Source organism: Oncorhynchus kisutch, linkage group LG26, assembly GCF_002021735.2.
Source record: "Oncorhynchus kisutch isolate 150728-3 linkage group LG26, Okis_V2, whole genome shotgun sequence".
In the NCBI taxonomy this organism is placed as follows: Eukaryota; Metazoa; Chordata; class Actinopteri; order Salmoniformes; family Salmonidae; genus Oncorhynchus; species Oncorhynchus kisutch.
This window is the reverse complement of record NC_034199.2, coordinates 13,399,467-13,414,075: the sequence shown is the minus strand read 5'-3', so window position 1 is coordinate 13,414,075 and position 14,609 is coordinate 13,399,467. Positions and strand designations below refer to the sequence as shown.

At 41.6% G+C, this 14,609-nt stretch overlaps 1 protein-coding gene across 2 annotated transcripts in view; it reads right to left on the bottom strand.

The window, feature by feature from the left end:
• b3galt1b (UDP-Gal:betaGlcNAc beta 1,3-galactosyltransferase, polypeptide 1b) overlaps positions 1-14,609 on the bottom strand; it is a 138,779-nt gene that overhangs the window by 3,905 nt on the left and 120,265 nt on the right. Inside the window, exon 1 of one of the 2 annotated variants that reach the window (XM_020461926.2) lies at positions 10,071-10,228. The exons of the other annotated variant lie outside the window; for it this stretch is intronic. The gene's annotated coding sequence lies outside the window, so the exon portion shown is untranslated. Of the gene's footprint in view, positions 1-10,070; positions 10,229-14,609 lie in introns of those variants that run through there. 2 annotated transcript variants of the gene reach the window in all.

Genomic DNA, 14,609 nt, shown 5'->3' with positions numbered 1-14,609 from the left:
CTGCATATGATAAGAGACCTTGGCAAGCACCTGTTTAATGACACTGCAGTGAACTGAGGACACATCTCTGCATGCTATTGATGACAGCAAATGCTCCAGAATGAGCCCCTCACAATTTGCATCTTTGGTTATTCTCCATGGAATCAAAACCTGGGGTTAAAAAGCCCCCTTGGAATCAAACTAATTAAATGACTACAGTGTAAGTCAACAGCATCTACAGTGCATTCGGAAAGTATTCAGACCCCTTGACGTTACAGCCTTATTCTAAAATGTATCAAATTGTTTATCTTTTCTCATCAATCTACACACAATACCCCATAATGACAAAGCAAAAACAGGTTTTTAGAAATGTTTGCAAACGTATGAAAAAATAAATCAAAATATAATAAATGCATTTATTTTAACCTTTATTTAACTAGGCAAGTCAGTTAAGGCCTAGGAACAGTGGATTAACTGCCTTGTTCAGAGGCAGAACAACAGATTTTTACCTTGTCAGCTTGGGGATTCGATCTAGCAACCTTTCGGTTACTGGCCCAACGCTCTAACCACTCGGCGACTTGCTACATATTCAGACCCTTTACTCAGTACTTTGTTGAAGCACCTTTAGCAGCGATTACAGCCTCAAGTCTTCTTGGGAGTTTCTCCCATTCTTCTCCGTAGATCCTCTCAAGATCTGTCAGGTTGGACGAGGAGCATCGCTGCGCAGCTTTTTTCATTTTTCTCCAGAGATGTTAGACCTCTTGGAAGGTTAGACCTCTTGGAAGGTAAACCTTCAACCCAGTCTGAGGTCCTGAGCACTCTGGAGCAGGTTTTCATCAAGGATCTCTCTGTACTTTTCTCCGTTCACCTTTCCCTCGATCCTGACTAGTCTCCCAGTCCCTGCCAATGAAAAACATCCCCACAAGCATGATGCTTCCACCACCATGCTTCACCGTAGGGATGGTGCCAGGTTTCCTCAAGAAGTGACGCTAGGCATTCATGCCAAAGAGTTCAATCTTGGTTTCATCAGACCATAGAATCTTGTTTCTCATCTTGCCAGCTCTAGGAAGAGTCTTGGTGGTTCCAAGCTTCTTCCATTTAAGAATGATGGAGGCCACTGTGTTCTTGGGGACCCATTGCTGCAGAAATGTTTTGGTACCCTTCCCCAGATCTGTGCCTCGACACAATCCTGTCTCTGAGCTCTACGGATAATTCCTTCGACCTCATGGCTTTGTTTTGTTCTGACATGCACTGTCAACCATATATAGACAGGTGTGTGCCTTTCCAAATCATGTCCAATCAATTGAATTTACCCCAGGTGGATGCCAATCAAGTTGTAGAAACATCTCAAGGATGATCAATAGAAACAGGATGCACCTGAGCTCAATTTGGAGTCTCATAGCAAAGGGTCTGAATAATTATGTTAATAACACATTTCTAAAAACCTGTTTTTGCTTTGTCATTATGGGGTATTGTGTGAAGATTGATGAGTAATTTTTTAAATTTGTAATCCATTTTAGAGTAAGGCTGTAATGTAACAAAATGAGGAAAAAGGGGTCTGAATACTTTCCGAATGCGCTGTATAGAGCTGCATGTAGAAGAAGCTACTACAACAGCTTACTACAGGGCTCCACATTTATGGAATCAATTTAAATGTCTGGCCTATACCTACTGTTTGAGAACAGATTTATCTCAGTCCACCATGTGTCCACACTAATCCTCCACATTAAACTTGCATGGACAAACATGCCTTTAAAGATAAGACAGGTTGGTGGAAAATAATATGACAAGTAGAACAGAGGTACTGATGGTGTGAGCTCTCTGTCTCCCCGGATCCAGAGCAGCTCTGGTTTTGGCAGTGCTCGGTCTGACTGCACTCTATGACACAGATATGCTGGTGAAGGGGAACATCGCTCAGTAATAAGCTTTTCTCCTGGAGAGGAAATGCTATCATATATGGGGGGAATAATAGACTGCTATCATGGTGCTATTACTGAGCCTACTGAAATCTCACATCCATGTACTGTATAACACCCTCATATTTTGGGACAATTCAGAAATGTCTAGACGGTGTGGAGGTACTAGACTGTGGTGTCCTTTTGTATCTATGCATTAGAACAGGTGGTTGGTGCTATAGCACATAAGGGTTTATCTTAGGTTATTGATCTTACATTTGTGATTTTTTTTCCAACCCACATTGGGAGTCATAAGTAATAGCATATCAAGGCGTTATCAATGCATTAGAACCACAGGTTGGTCACAGGTTGGCTTAATTCAGGCAGATCCAAACCTGTGTGATAGGTATTCTGACATCTTGAGTATTTCTGCCTATAAAACAGAGTCCAGCCTACCAGACAAACATATTGACCTAACTAAATAACATTTTTAAAATTGAATCAACTTTACCGTGAAATGCTTGCTCACAAGCCCTTCCTCAACAATGCAGATTTACATGAGGAATAAAATAAAACACACAAGATGGTGGAAGATGGTGTGATTGTGGTGTGCTCTCTTTTTTTGTTGTTGAATTTTACCCCCTTTTTCATAGTATCCAATTATTGGTGGTGTGCTCTTTTACAGTCGTTGGTATTGCAGTATTCTATCATAGGCACCGGGAATCAACAGCTTTATCACACAATTAGAAATATATTTTATTCTACTAAAGCAAGTCTGTGAAAACTGGTTTAAACTGTTTTCAAACTGTAAAATAACCGATTCCATGTAGAAAGTACAATAGGTACTGTAAAAACATTACAAACTTATTTTAGAATTCACATCAAAATGATGGTCAACTTTAGCCTCTTGTGAGAATAAACGCTGATTCATATCAGTAGATAGTGACGTTGACTAAAACCAGTGGATGGAGTGTGTTCACATATAATGTACTGTGCATGCTCTTCAATATACTCCTTGTCCTCCCTGTCTGTTAAAGACTATTTGTTTCTAATTGGTCACACCACTGGTTGAACCCCAGACAGTATATATTTCCTTTTTTGGCAGCCATGACCGTCAGAAAAACCCCTCAATCTCAATCTTTCTATTCTATATCGGCCTTATCCTCACTCCATCACAAAGTCATTACTGCACCTCCATTCTTTCCCCTAAATCATTTCTCATTCTCTTCTTCCACGGTGAAAAATACACTCTGAATCTCCCTCTGTCCCCCTGATTTCCTTTTGTCTAGCTGTCTGCCGATGATTTTCTTGAGATTGAGAAAGCTAGCAGTAACAACGCATCAGTCTAAGGCACAGTGTGTTGCAAATGTGTTATTTCTCTGTGGAGACACTATTCTATTAACTGAGTTATTCAGCCTGCTTCCATTCCATACATCCTATTTATTGAATAAAGTGGCCTTCAATGTTTTAAAAAGACAACTGAACCACTTGCTTAATCAGCGTTATTCTGCGAGTTGAGTGGACTTCAAAAGGACAAGAATTTGAGCCTGTGTGTTAACGTTTGTTTACTCAACAAACTCCGCTCAAAGTGAGCTGAATTTGAACTAGCTTGTTGAGTAAAATTACAAATGTATCTTTGTTCAAAACCACGCCCAGTATTATAATATTTCCCAGAATTCTCTATTGCAGGTTGATTTTCAGAATCTCTGCTTCCTCCTGCATGCATTGCAGCCTGCCTCAGTCTCACCACTGAGCGCCACTTTACTGTCTCTCAGTAGCCTACTCTCTGTAATTAAAAGTTATTATGAGAATTAGTAGCCAATGTTTTGCTCCTGCTTCATCCTTCTTCATCCTTCTTGCTGAATGAGAAGCCTAATACTAGAGTCCTTCAACATTACTGAAATATAAGTTTCTGCTGGCAGCTTGCTATCTGACTGACAAACACTATATATACAAAAGTATGTGGACAACCCTTCAAATGAGTGGATTTGGCTATTTCAGCCACGTTGCTGACAGCTGTATAAAATTGAGCACACAGCCATGCAATCTCCATAGACAAACATTGACAGTAGAATGGCCTTACTGACGAGCTCAGTGAGTTTTAACATGGCACAGTCATAGAATGCCACATTTTCAAAAAGTCAGTTAGTCAAATTTCTGCCCTGCTAGAGCTGCCCTGGTCAACTGTAAGTGCTGTTATTGTGAAGTGGAAATGTCTATGTGTAACAATGGCTCAGCCGTGATGTGGTAGGTCACACAAGCCCACAGAGTGGGACCGACGAGTGCTGAAGCGCGTAGCGCGTAAAAAATCCTCTGTCCTTGGCTGCAACACTCACGACCGAGTTCCAAACTTCCTCTGGAAGCAACGTCAGCACTTTTCGTCTGGCGCTTCATGAAATGGTTTTCCATGGCCGAACAGCCGCACTCAAGCCTAAGATCAACATGCACAATGCCAAGCTTTGGCTAGAGTGATGTAAAGCTCGCCGCCATTAGACTCTGGAGCAGTGGAAACGCGTTCTCTGAAGTGATGAATCACGCTTCACCATCTGGAGGTCGGACGTACGAATCTGGCTTTGGCAGATGTCAGGAGAATGCTACCTGCCCGAATGCATATTGCCACCTGTACAGTTTGGTGGAGGAGTAATAATATTCTGGGGCTTTGTTTGTTGGTTGTTTCATGGCCCCTTAGTTCCAGTGAAGGGAAATCTTAACGCTACAGCATACAATGACATTGTAGACGATTCTGTGTTTCCAACTTTGTGACAACAGTTTGGAGAAGGCCCTTTCCTGTTTCAGCATAACAATGCCCCCATGCACAAAGCGAGTTCCACACAGAAATGGTTATTCGAGATCAGTGTGGAAGAACTTGACTGGCCTGCACAGAGCCCTGACCACAACCCCATCAAATATCTTTGGGATGAATTGGATTGCCAACTGCGGGCCAGGCCTAACCGCCTATCATCAGTGCCCGACCTCACAAATGCTCTTGTGACAGAATGGAAGCTGTTATAGCAGCAAAGGGGGACCAACTCCATATTAATGCCCATGATTTTGGAATGAGATATTTGACAAACAGGTGTCCACACACTGTTGGCCATGTAGTGTATTTAGTGTATTACCAGTTGTGCGCTCGGTCTCTCGAGAGTGTTTTTTTGTTTGTTTGGGGGATGTCTGTAGACACGTCAGGAGTTGTGGGGAGGTTTTAGAATTGCCTTCTGCCCGGCATCTCAATCCAGGGGACGCAGGTGAACATAACCAACAAACCACTGTTCATGATTCCAATAATTTGCAAACAGGCAGGCACGATTAGTCAGATCAAGAATATAAGCATTCTGAGCTTTGGTCAACTCTGGAAGCAATATTTGGATGTTGACCCGTAATTGATTTTCTTTAATGTATACAATATACAGTATACATATTTTATTATGAAACATGTCAGAGGTCTGGACCTCGGTGTCTTCACATGTAGTTACGGACCCGATTATTTTCATCTTGTAAATTCCATTCTTTCTTGGCTATAAAACATAGAAGTACATCTCATCTCTCGTCAACCTGAAAAGTTAACGCAAAGAATGTTCTGGACAAAGACATCCCAGTAGCACAAGGTCTGCCTGCAATGCTCCCCGAAACACACGCACGCACTGAACCATTTTTAAAGTTATGTTTCAAAAATTCCCAGCTACATTCGGCCCCTGTGCATTAAAATCATTGAATTGTCCCTGAATCTGCTGTCAGTGACTAGTTGCAACAGCAAAACTATTGTCTTTTCAATTAGTTAATAATTCACAGATAGATGTGCTTAGTTACAGTAAGATGGCACTACAATGTGTAACACTAGAACTAATTCAATGAGAGTAATATCCAATGCATCTCAGGCTGAACTGTGCAGGGTCACATTAGTAGTCCAGCCATGATATAGTTCCTTGCTAGCAGATGTAGAGAGCCTGAGTGACTACAGCCCATACTCATGCCAACTTCCAAGCGTGATGCACGTGACTCAGCAGGCAAATTACATTGTGTTCATAATATTAGCCACGATAGAGTGTTTTTGAATACACACATCATTTCTACAATTGAAGGGATCTATCCACATTTAGAATGTTTCAAATCAAATCCAGCTTGATTGAGAGACAGAGGCTGTTTAGTTGCCATGGCAGCATGCTGAACGTCAACAGCAAAAAGGGGGTAAGCTAGGGAGCATGAATCTGAGAGAGACTACCCAGCAGCACTTATACAGAATGATCCGAACAGCTCTTAAAGACTCACTTTAACAGTCCTACAGTGTAATTATGTGTTCCAGCGCCACTGCACTTCACTAAGCAATGCCTACCGGTGACACATTGCCATTTTAAGTTGATTAAGTAAAGTGGCAATAAAAGGTTGCTCTTTTACATTCATGGCTCAGTCATTGACTCTCCTAAGTGTTTGGAGACTGGGGGCCAAAATGGAAAAAGTAAGTAAATGTGCCTTACCAGCATTTTTCGGGAAATGACCATGGAAGAACTTTCTGCACTGTGAAAACCTAGCAAAACTTATGCCAATTCCTGTGGCAATAGTATTTCTTCAACCAGACCTGAGCCAGATAGATCTGCTGGTAGATCAGAGTCTGTCATCTCATTCGAGATTTCTTAACAGGGGTTTTCATTATAGCATTTCAAGGTATCCAAAACATGGACAATGTTGCATCCATCACCATTTCAGGAATCAATACGACTTTGCAGGGAATAAAACGAATAACAGAACAGCTTGTATAGTAGATTCTCTGGCATTGCATTTTCCCCTGTTTGTATGCATTGGTATGTTTTCTGCCGCTGTATATTTGTCCTGTCTGTGTCGGTGTATTAGTCTCTGTTGTGTAGCGTGGGCAGCCAGCCAGAGTTTATTACTCCAATCCATCTCCATAATGCTGGATGTCATGCAGAGAGCCAATCATAATGTCTGCTATATGACTGGACCAGGCGGCTGACTGTCTGTCAGAGAGGACACTATAAGAAAAAGACAACTCTTTCCTGTTTAAAAACAGACACACACATTGCTGCAGGCGCTTTAACCACACTGAGCTGGAATGGAGCCGGTAGGCGACACCTCACAGACTCAAGCAACATTGTGAAATAATTAGTCAAAGCAATGAAAATAGACTCAATTTATCAAGATTTATTTTACAACAAGGGGTAAATCTGTGTTAGGAGTGCAGTACAAAGGCGACCATTCATCACAAAGTGACATGTCTTTCTCCCAGGCTGCAGGTGGAGTGTTTTGAACGCTGGTTTGTAAGAAGGGCTATTATACAGTTCCTCTGTACACAACAAGTCATTACTTGATTTATAGCCCCATGCAGATTTATGGACACAACTTTCAAATGTTTTTGCAATAACCACGTCTCTCTCTAATAGGTGCCAGATTCTATTAACAGATACACACATTACAGGGAAAGGTTGCACCTAAATCTTTCTTGACCACCTTTCTTCTCACAATTGCCTTTTTATTCTGGACCGACAGAAACAGTTCTTTCTTAACCTGAAAGACGAGTCCAAGTACTTTGTCGATCGAACCAGACTGTCCATTATACACAGGACCTGTTTTCGTGAGTATGTTTTCCAGCTATTTCTCTATCCTCCACTCTATCATTGTGTATCATAATTCCATGTGAGCCTGGCTGTTGCTTTACATTTACACATCAAAGCCTTATACCAGCTCTCCCGATACAACATGATGTATGAAGGTCTTTCTCAGGGTTGGATTCCTACAGTATTTATAATTCTTCTTCAGAAGTTTGAATATATATTGTGTTGATAAGACTACTGGCATGATACATGGCTCTGTGTTTTCTCATGATAACACATAATTGGATGATTACTGGTATGAAATATCGATGGCGAAACAGCCTGGCAGAGAAGAGATGTGATAAAAAACTATATGGAAGTTGACAAGGTGCAGCACAGCATGTGGTGAGTTTTAAGGAGATTCTCTGGTACTTTGTACACTTTTTAGCCAGTAGTTCTGAAAGTAGGGCCCACAAGCCAGAGGTGGTCCCCGAAAATCTCGTGCTGCGTCACATACAGTGCATTTTGAAAATATTCAGACCCCTTCCCTTTTCCCAAATGTTGTTATGTACAGCCTTATTCTTAAATTGTTTTCCTCATCAATCTACACACAATATCCCATAATGCAAATGTGTTCAAAATAAAAAACCAAAATACCTTATTTACATACGTATTCAGACCCTTTGCTATGAGACTCGAAAACTGAGCTCAGCAACAAAATGTGGAAAGGTAACAAAATGAGGAAAAAGTCAAGGGGTCAGAATAGAACTGATTCCACAGCCTATTCCATCACAGTCTACAAATGTTCCAATAGACAGACCTTGTGAAATCTATTATTCCTGGTGAGACAAATGGCTTTGGTGTGGAATACATTTTTGTCAGACAGCTGAACGTGGTTCTGAAGAAAGTGACACAGCTGACTGGTGCTTTGAGCTGCAAATTTGAACTTTCAGCAGTCATGAAATGATGATGGTAGCTTTATCTCTGTGCATCTGTCAGTGTGTTGTACGTTCTGACAATGGACTGGACAGCAGGTTATTTGTCATCAAACTTCTGAAACGTGAACTTTAAGGGTATCAATAGAGCAGGTAGTGGTTTGTGTTTTCTTGAGTGTACATGGACATCTCGAAAAATATGCATAATGTTTCAAATGACATCTCGCTCCATGTTCCACTGTGTCATATTACACTACACGTCTGGGTAAGATGATGATCTCTCTGTTCGCCCTCTCCATGCACTAGAGGTCTTCACGTGTCCACACGAACCCGAATACCCGAGACCCGACCCAGGATCCAAACTTTTCCCTTGTCGGGTCCTGTTTAATCGTCATCGGGTATTGGGTCTTTGTAACTACAGCTGATAGATCCAGCTGTCTAACAGACCACGGCCTGCATATCCTATAGCATATTTATTTGACGCTAATAAGGTGAATCTATTGACTAATAGAAGGCCTAGCCAACATATTAGCTGACAACGTCATGAAAACGATGTACACGCTTTCATGGGGCAGAAGACAGCATGTTGTTGTGATTCTGGACGGCCAGATTGCCAGCAAGAATGACGAGAAGCTGCCATGTGGAGAATAGCAAGTGGCTCGTTTCAGCTCGTTTCATCTTGTTCTTGATACCATCTCTTGTTTTGAGGTGTTTTGACGGATTTCATGTCAATGCTAATATGATAAAGATTCTCTATCCAGCTAACCACCAACTGTAACAGCGTATTTGAAAGACAACATGTGCTCACTGTGCAAATGTGTGTTTTCAATAAATATTGGAGACGAAATATAGCTTACATGTTGTCAACAATCTAAGCAGATTGCCCCATAGTTGCGCATATGTCAGTTTTGCTGCTAAACAACCAACCCACCTGTTCATTAAACAGAAGAGCAACTTTGCTGATAAGAATCATTTCTGTCACTCGGGTCCAATCGGGTTTTAATGTTATCTGGTCCGTTCGGGTCCAGATCCTCCTTTGTTTAAATGATCAGATCTGTTTGGGTCCGGGTCAGTTCAGGTATGGGTCCAACTTTGTGGACCCGAGAAGACCTCTACCATGCACTCAGAGGAAGGGATGCAAAACTAATGACATTCAGATACGATGTGAATCAAATGATCAATATCACCGTCTTCAAAAAGAAACCCTCCTCTCTTATTTGTTGCTCTATCACTTTTATATTAGGGAAATATTATAATTTACATATTTTATGCTTACAGCACGGAAAACACGAGGGAAAATATACCAGGCAATTAAACTAGCGAAGCCACATAAAGCTAAATGAAATTGATCGCAAAAGACTGAGAAAAACAAGCTCATAAAATTGGAATCACTGTTACATTATTCCATACAGAGATAATTCAAGTCTCACAGGCAATATTCATCTTGGAGGAGAGTTTATGACAGTTTAAAAGCTTTGGCACTCCGCTGTGCTGCATCTCTGCCACCTCTACTGTAAAGCCCTGAGGTGAATTAGTCAGCGTTCAGTTGAGGCTGGTACACTCCAGAATGGAACCCCTCTTTATGGTACAATATTCATGCTCAAAGGCCTGCCATAACAACGGCTATTAGTCTGAACTAATAACAAACCCATCAACATGCTTGTTATGTGACTTATAAGCACTGCTTGAAGCGTAATGGAAAAGGTACCGATACTCACTGTGATTCTACCCCACCAGGGTTGGTTCCTATTTTAGAGCCAGTATTCTATAAAAAAATGACGGTACTCAAGTAGTAAAAAAATATGAGGTGCCAGTTTTATGTACTCTACACGCGAGCACCGGCGCATTTCAACCACTGCTTGTATGTTTCTGTATAATGAAGTGCAAAAACAGGACAACCGTATCAATTAGCAAGTGTAAGGTCAACTAGAACCTCTAAATGGAAAAGGAAACCAAGGGAGGAAATGTGTAACTTACTGACTGGGTTTCAAATATCTCCACAACACTTACACTCCTGTCAGTGACCTTCTCCTCCCTGCAGCCACCCCAGCTGCTGATACACATCAACTGGGTGATGGGAGTCACAAGCACCAACCTAACCGTCTGCGTGACTCAAGACAGTCCCCAAATCCAAATCCAGAATGAATTCAAAGCAAGTCATGGTATTATACAGAGCCATGAACGGATCTGAAATTACTCAAGTAAACAGCAGAATTAGCTTTAAAAACAAATACAACAGCACAACGCCTCTCCCCTTTCTCACCTAAATAACTCTTAGGCAGATGTGTATGTACTGATGTTTGGGTAACTGTCACCAATGTGTGTAACTGTCAGTGGGAACTTAAAAAAATTAAAGTATACAGTTGAAGTCTAAAGTTTACATACACCTTAGCCAAATACATTTATACTCAGTTTTTCACAATTTCTGTCATTTAATCCTAGTAAAAATTCCCTGCTAAAGGTCAGTTAGTATCACCACTTTATTTTATGAATGTGAAATGTCAGAGTAATAGTAGAGAGAATTATTTCTTTCATATTTTATTTCTTTCAGCAAAATTCCCAGTGGGTCAGAAGTGTACATATACTCAATTAGTATTTGGTAGCATTGCCTATAAATTGTTTAACTTGGGTCAAACATTTCGGTAACCTTCCATAAGCTTCCCACAATAAGTTGGGGGAATTTTGGCCCATTCCTCCTGACAGAGCTGGTGTAACTGAGTCAGGTTTATTGGCCTCCTTCCTCACACATGCTTTTTCAGTTCTGCCCACAAATTTTCTTTGTGGCTTTGTGATGGCCACTCCAATAACTTGACTTTGTTGTCCTTAGGCCATTTCGCCACAACTTTGGAAGTATGATCGGGGCCATTTTCCATTTGGAAGACTCATTTGCCACCAAGCTTTAACTTCCTGACTGATGTCTTGAGATGTTGCTTCAAAATATCCACATAATTTTCCTGCCTCATGTTGCCATCTATTTTGTGAAGTGCACCAGTCCCTCCTGCAGAAAAGCACCCCCACAACATGATGCTGCCACCCCTGTGCTTCATGGTTGGGATGGTGTTCTTCTGCTTGCAAGCCTCCCCCTTTTTCCTCTAAACATAACGATGGTCATTATGGCCAAACAGTACGATCTTTGTCCCCATGTGCAGTTGCAAACCGTAGTCTGGCTTTTTTATGGCGGTTTTTGGAGCAATGGCTTCTTCCTTGCTGAGCGGCCTTTCAGGTTATGTCAATATAGGACTCATTTTACTGTGGATATAGATAATTTTGTACCTGTTTCCTCCAGCATCTTCACAAGGTCCTTTGCTGTTGTTCTGGGATTGATTTGCACTTTTCGCACCAAAGTACGTTCATCTCTAGGAGACAGAACGCGTCTCCTTCTTGAGCGGTATGATGGCTGCGTGGTCCCATGGTGTTTATACTTGCGTACTATTGTTTGTACAGATGAACGTGGTACCTTCAGGATTTTGGAAAGAATGAACCAGACTTGTGGAGGTCTACAACTTTTTTCTGAGGTCTTGACTGATTTCTTTTGATTTTCCCATGATATCAAGCAAAGAGGAACCGAGTTTGAAGGTAGGCCTTGAAAAACATCCTATCAGCCTAGCCTATCAGAAGCTTCTAAACCCATGACATCATTTTCTGGAATTTTCCAAGCTGTTTAAAGGCACAGTCTACTTCGTGTATGTAAACTTCTGACCCACTGGAATTGTGATACAGTGAATTATAAGTGAAATAATCTGTCTGTAAACAATTGTTGGAAAAATGACTTGTGTCATGCACAAAGTAGATGTCCTCACCGACTTGCCAAAACTATAGTTTGTTAACAAGAAATTTGTGGAGTGGTTGAAAAACGAGTTTTAATGACTCCAACCTAAGTGTATGTAAACTTCCGACATTAACTGTGTACTGTATATATTTGTGTAGTTCAGTCCTTGAACTGTTATTGTCTATCAATGTTTTGTATTATGTCATGTTTTATGCTTTGTGTGGATCCCAGGAAGAGTAATAAAATACTGAGACCAGGTTAGCACATCGAGTTAAAGCCTAGGTCTCAGCCAAGGTAACTCATCTTCAGGTGTCAGGTTACTTATGTTGAACCACCTCCACTACCCATGCTGACAAGCAGCAGGAGGCTAAGACCAACCACACAAAGAGAGACTATAATATAATATAATTGAATATGTTCACTTAAGAGCTGAGTACAGCAGTCAATTCACAGCCTCAGCAATCTAATAGTTGGACACAACATCTAGAGAAGATTTAATTGGCTGAGCATGCCCAGAAACACACCTATCAGAAGGTCTGTTCTTTAGGGTCACCTTGCATAAGTCAGGTCTTCAAAGTTATTCAAGAGTGAAACATAAAAACATGTCTGAACAGTTTGGGGATCAGGTACCATCTGACTCTAGTGCATAACAGATAAGTCTACAGTATTGGACATACTTGCCCTTTTTATTGACATATTTCAAAATACACCCAGAGCAGGGGCATGGCTTGGCTTAAATCAAAGTCTGTCAGTTAGTTCTTCGATGCACCGCTGTGAATAAATCTTAATCCTCTTAATATATAAGCTTCTACACACAACTACAAAGGACCCACAGATAGGATCCTGTGGAATGAGTGGGGCTATTAAATTCCCTCCCCAGCAGCATCACTTATTCAGCCCCGATGCTAGGCAGAACATGCAGATCCTATCAAGACCCACTTGGTGGGAAAGCTGTTGTTGCTAATTTTAAGCATGGCACAGCAGAGGCTGTAAATAAATCATTAGGCACGTCTGAAACAATAAGGCTCATCTCTCAGGCTGCACCGTGGGACAGGTGGTGGTGTCGAGCTGTGTGCTGGAGACCGCTCTGTCTGTCTGGAGAGATGAGTCAAAGATCCTAACTCCCAGACCTTTTGATTTTACCCGGTAACTTGACTGAGAACACATTCTCATTTACAGCAACAACCTGGGGAATAGTTACAGTGGAGTGGGGAAGAACGAGCCAGATTGGGAATTTAGCCAGGACACCTGGGGTTAACACCCCTACACTTAAGATAAGTGCCATGGGATCTTTAGTGACCACAGAGAGTCAGGACACCTGTTTAACGTCCCACCCGAAAGACAGCACCCTACACAGAGCAATGTCCCCAATCACTGCCCTGGGAAAATGGGATATTTTTTTTTTTTGTTAGAAAAGGGTGCCTCATACTGACCCTCCGAATCTGGTCTCCCATCCAAGGACTGACCAGGACCAACCCTGCTTAGCTTCAGAAGCAAGCCAGCAGTGGGATGCAGGGTGGTATGCTTCTGGCTTAAGAGAACCTATAAACCCTTTATCAATCCACCTAGCCCTCTGGTATCAGATGCCTGTGACATATTGTATCTGCTGTTCTCCTTCCACCAGGGTTGAGCTGCTCTGTGAAGACCTGTTTCCAAACACAGAGCTGGATCCCTGCCGGTATGAGGCCAACACTTGTGCTGCTGCCCACTGATCTTTGTTCTCCTCCCCCAGGGCCTACTGTGTCCAAAAATGCACTGAGCCAAAAGAGAAGGCGTCATGGACATCCTATTTATTAATAGTAGAGCTCACCTTGACAGTACACCTCTCCACTCCACCTCTCTCTTCTGTCTGCCCTGAATGGCCTTACCACAAGTGAACATTTATGTGGCACATATCCTACTTTAATTTGATCTTACTTTAAAATAACAGGACTCTGTTGAAGGCTGTGTGTAGCAGTGTAGGCCTATGTAGAGTATTGTCTCAGCGTAATGCACCGCTGGCTTGACAAGAGGAAGCCCAGACCACTGCAGGGAACTGTAGCATATTATTCCAAGGGAAAACAACAGCATGCTAGAGAAATGAACAGCTAAGTTTTTCATCATTACTAGTGCACTGTGCAATTACCCACCATGCACTGCTCAACTTAATGAAGAGACAAGCACTGTACGCCATAACAACTACATTTCTATAATTACAACAGGATGATGACAGATGGTTATATGTGAAGACATTACCCAGCTAACACATAACGTTCTGAGAACCATATGTTTCTTAGGTGGGAATTTCAGTACTTCAGCATAACGTTTCCTACAGATTTCCCCATGGTTCTATTTAAAGTAATGTTCTCAAATTGTTCAGAAAATGTTATACAATGTACTTCTGTGGGAATTTCAGTACTTTTTTGCAGATTCCCTCATGGTTCTGTTTAAAGTCATGTTCTCAGAACATTTAGAACGCTTTCCATAAATACCACAAAAAAAACATCAG